Source organism: Rhipicephalus sanguineus, chromosome 4 (genome assembly GCF_013339695.2).
Source record: "Rhipicephalus sanguineus isolate Rsan-2018 chromosome 4, BIME_Rsan_1.4, whole genome shotgun sequence".
In the NCBI taxonomy this organism is placed as follows: domain Eukaryota; kingdom Metazoa; phylum Arthropoda; class Arachnida; order Ixodida; family Ixodidae; genus Rhipicephalus; species Rhipicephalus sanguineus.
This window is the reverse complement of record NC_051179.1, coordinates 67462668-67467496: the sequence shown is the minus strand read 5'-3', so window position 1 is coordinate 67467496 and position 4829 is coordinate 67462668.

The following is a 4829-nucleotide window of genomic DNA, read 5'->3' as shown; positions in this document are numbered from 1 at the left end:
AATCAAATAACACTAACTTTATTTTTTCATTTTATTTATTTCTTTTTCTTCATTTCCTCGTTGTACAGTATATTGACATACTCAGCTAGTATTGTATAATTAACAAATATTCTATTAATCGCGGTGCACTGTTGGCATTGTTATTATTCGCTCCTTTTCAAGTATTTCCTCTGTAACCCACTCCCCTCTGTAATGCTGAAAGGCCCTGAGGGTAAATAAATAAATAAATAAGAAGCTAAAGGATCTTGCGAAGGAAAGCACCGGGACCATTGTTTGCAGTTTAAATTGAAGTGTTGTAATCATACAATAACGGAAAATAAAAGTAGACGCAGAAATAACTTGGTGCAAGTCGGGGCCGAGAACTCACAGGGTCCCTTATGCACTGGCCTAAGACAATTCGAAGGCAGAAGCCATCTTATTCTTCTCTGTGGATGTATTGATCTCCCCTGACACCCTCTGAAGGCTTTCTGCAGCTAACGCGATCTTACACTGTCTCCGGGATTGACCCGGAGGCAGTGTAAGACGGTGCCATGTGATGACGTCATAAAGTGTCGTCACGTTGTGTGACGTCACAGCGACGTCATGATGACGTCGTGGTGCGATCACAAATTTTTGCATCTGTGGCTTTAGGGTTACTTATTAAGGCTTTCGCCTCAAAAAGTAGCCCTAATACCCATGTAGTACGGAATGTCCCCATAGACGGCAAGTTGTTCCGTCGTTCAATTACATTGGTCTTATTGTTGCTACACTTCATAACTTTAAAAGACAATGGCACCTCGGCCTTCCTTTCTTGGTTTCATTATTTGCTGTTTTCAGGTGGTCGCGTGCAACAAAACCGGGCCCCTCGATCGAGTTTCATTGTTTTGTTATTCAGAACGATGTCTTATGAGTGGTGCTTATCGCACTACCATGCCTTACCAGTACGGTGAAGTGAACCCGTACTTATAGGGCGACTTCAAGCACCACTTCGAAACTTAGTAAAGTGCCTTGAACAATGAGTATGCATATAAAAATGGATGCTTTAAGGATGCATCGAAAACTGATGAATGCAGAACTCAATGCATATTCAGTATCAGTGTTAATAGACCTGTTCCTGATTGAATAATTATTTAATTTGTTCTTCAGTACCTATATGACGTTACAGCAGAAGGGGAGAAGACTAGATCTTATTTCGTCAGTTTGTTTGTAGTTAGGGGCAACCACCAGGCGGTGCGTGGCAGCCACCTATCCCACCCTTATAACGTTCGGGAGTTGTTTCCAGCAAGGAGGTCTATAGCATTGATTTATATTGAATGCAAAGCATTTCTTTGCGGAACTAACGCATTTTGGCCATTTCGGTATATCTCTTTATCTAGCCGCCTACTTCTGGACGCTCTCGTGGTTGTCGCCTTAACCTGACGCAGACCAAAGCTGGGATTAGAGGAAATGAGTGTATGAGCAACATGACTGATAGGTCGCGATATGAATAACGTGACGTGGCTGTCACGTACGTCACGAAACCCTTTCGCTCAGTCATGTGTCGCGCATACCAGCTTACCATGGCCCTTAGATTACGGGTATGCGCCACACGCAATTCACAGCTGACATGAGCTCAGGAACAGCAAAAAGACAAAAAGAACGCCTCCCAAAATAAAATAAACATTTTTTTTTGTAATTTCTATAGTTAGGTAAGTTAAATATAACATGCTTACTCAGGGAAAAGTTATTTCAGTTCTGGCTTTTCATTTTTTTTTTTATTTCTGGGATTGCGGCCTACCGCTTTAACATTTTTTATATGTTTTCTTTCGCTTTGCACTGCTGCAAGTTGCCTTTTTATGAATGCATCAAATAATATGCATCGCAATACACGAATTTTGTATGCCATGACACTGCACACGAGACTGAAATAGCTGTAGGTGACCTGTGCAGCCTCTCGCCGTATGGTTCTCGCACTAGAAATATTTTTATTTGCCCATTTGATTAGGGATAATGGCAGCTCAGGGAAACGAAATTTTTGTTCAAGTACATTGGAAGTAATTAGAATTAAGGAGTAATGCAAATCTGTTGTCGGCTTCATTGCGTGTTGTAATAGTACAATCGGCCGATAATTAAAAGAAACAGGGTCATCACGCCATCGCCGAACTCAATCTTATTTTTGCTAACGCGCTTGCCGTCTTTGCACGACATTTATTTATCTGGCAAAATGAATTTCTGCCAAACATATCCACCGAGGTAAGGCTAGACAGCTTCAAATGGGCCTATTTATAGACACTTGCGGCTTGTTCACACTGTTTTTAAATGTATTTTGATACAAAAAGTCGAAGAACTGTTTGCACACAATCGTGATAATGATATTCTGTTTCTAAAATTTAGGCGCTGCTGCTGCTTCGCGGGGTATCCACAAATGCGACATAAGCACTAGCATTTACGTGTCTCTCCATTTGTATATGCACGTGTAAAAATGTTTGTGTTCCAAGAATAGATTTTCATATGTGTGTTTTTTCTGCTTGCAGATCAAAGTGTCTGTATTCGCGGCTGAAATATCTGACCCGACCATTCTTCCTTCGGTGGTGCAGCCGCCTTGAAAATAAATATTCTGGGGCAAATATTGTCTTCCAGGCGCGAAGTAGGAAGGGCTTGAAATGCTCGCTGGAATATGGAAACCTAAATCACTTCCTCAAATAATTTGGATATTTGTGCAGCCTTGAATGTTCTATATATATCGTAGAGAAAATTTATGAAGAAAGTCTCAAAAATTATTGAGAACATTTTCCGCAACAGAAGGAGTTATCCAAGGATACCAACTTCATACCATCCCTTCAAGATGAAACACACGTATATGGCGAGGAAATAAAGAAAAGTTAAAATATCAATACAGGCTGTATATTTGGCCTTCCTATTGCTGATGAACTTTGCTGCACTTACAACCGAATAAATGCTGATGTGTGACATACTGAACTTGCAATGCCCCGTAATGTCGAGTGCAGCGCTACTCATGCCATCCTTGGTTTTGAGGGTGAAACGGGGGTGACGTTGTAAGCTTTTATTCTTGAAATTGCGAAAACTTAGAAACTCATTGACAGCAGTAAAAAAGACCCAGACAGGGTGTTATACAGGATGTGTCGAGATACTGGTACGCCCGAATTTTACCGGAGCTTGCTGGACGACAGACAGTGAAGGAAGATAGCGGGGAAAGTTGCATGTAGTGAATGCCAATATAAAGCCACACATGTCAACAGTGTACCAGCGTGCACCTTATTCGCTTGCAATACAGGACTGTGCAATAGAACGTGCCAGGGCCACTTGTTTTTATCAAGGAAGCATCGCAGCACTACAATACCAATACCAAGAATGATAGCTATCTATCAGCGCACTTTTAAGGAGCTTGCCACGCGCTTACCACCAGAGAGTCTATGATCAGCGCTATTCACGCTTTGACTAAAGGTTTTGTTCCCCGCATGAGATTACACTAACTAAAATGTCATAGACTTTCCAGCAGCTGCATAATGTGGATACTTGAAAAGCAATGATGTTCTCAGAATTAAATTGGGTATAATATTTTATTGCTTACCAGAGTAAAAATTCCGATTACAAAATCTTGTTTCGTCTACAAGTTATTTAGCTCTATTCGGGGAGTGTACGACATTGCGCTACATTAGGAGTCGATGTAGGCTTTAATGAGAGAGAATGCAAACTGTACGAAAATATTTACAGTATATTTCTGAATTTAAGAAAGCACAGCTCGCATAAATGTCTCAGCATGCTTACGCAGACCACGGGGTCCACTCCTGTATTGTTTACTCGACGTCTATACAAAATGTAAAAGAAACACTTGTCCAATAATGGGATCAAGGCTGTACTTTTCAGAAAATAACTCTAACCATTATGCTGCAAGCAGGCAGGACATACGTACCTCTGTGTAAATAATTATTTCTTCATAGTTTCTGCACAACATTACTTGTACGGTGTGCACCAATCTATCCACTGGTAAAATACGTAAACGCCTTCATTTACCGTATGCCAAAGCACGTATACGTTTCCAGAATGCTGCCATTTTTATATTTCGGAGAACACGCCTTTGTTGTGCCATTACGACTGTTACCTCCTCCGGAGCCCACAGGGTCAATATTTCTCCTTAAGTATCAATTTACTTGATACATGCAAACTTCTGATTTAGGAAACTCCGATAGAACAGAGACCAGGCTGTAGAAAACGCGAAGCGCGATTTCGCTTCGCATGTAATCTACACAGAGGACAGGACGTCCGTCTAACCGTTTGAAAGGGCACAACTTGAGCTCACAACAGCGATTACGAAGATTTCCGCTTGTGGCCACATAACGTGAAAAAATGTGTCGAGTCAGCTGTTGCAATCGAACAGATTTGTATTGCAGGAAATAAGCAAGACTCTTGCTATTATATGAAATACAAAACGAGCATTCGTATGTCACTAAAATTTAAAACGTCAATGTGGGACCCTGTGTAACATTCGCATGGATATCTCGTTCTAACGCCCCTGATTCCACATGTTCTTATTGTCTTCGCCTTAACACATGGAGCAGACTGTCCTTTGCTATCGTCCATTTTAGACACTTTGAGCGAGTTCTGGAGCTGGTTCAGTGTAAAATTTCATAAACAATAGTTTCAAAGGGAACTTTGCTTCACGCAAGAGTAGGCCTACACTGCTTCGCATAAGAGTTAGCCTGCTAACTCTAAACTGAAGCCATTGTCCATTTATAGTCAACAAGAAAAGCGAAGAGGTCTTTCACATGGAACGTACACGTGTAAGAACTCATGAGAGCAAGTAGAATTGTGCAATATAAAACTAATCTTACAACTTTCATAACCAACAG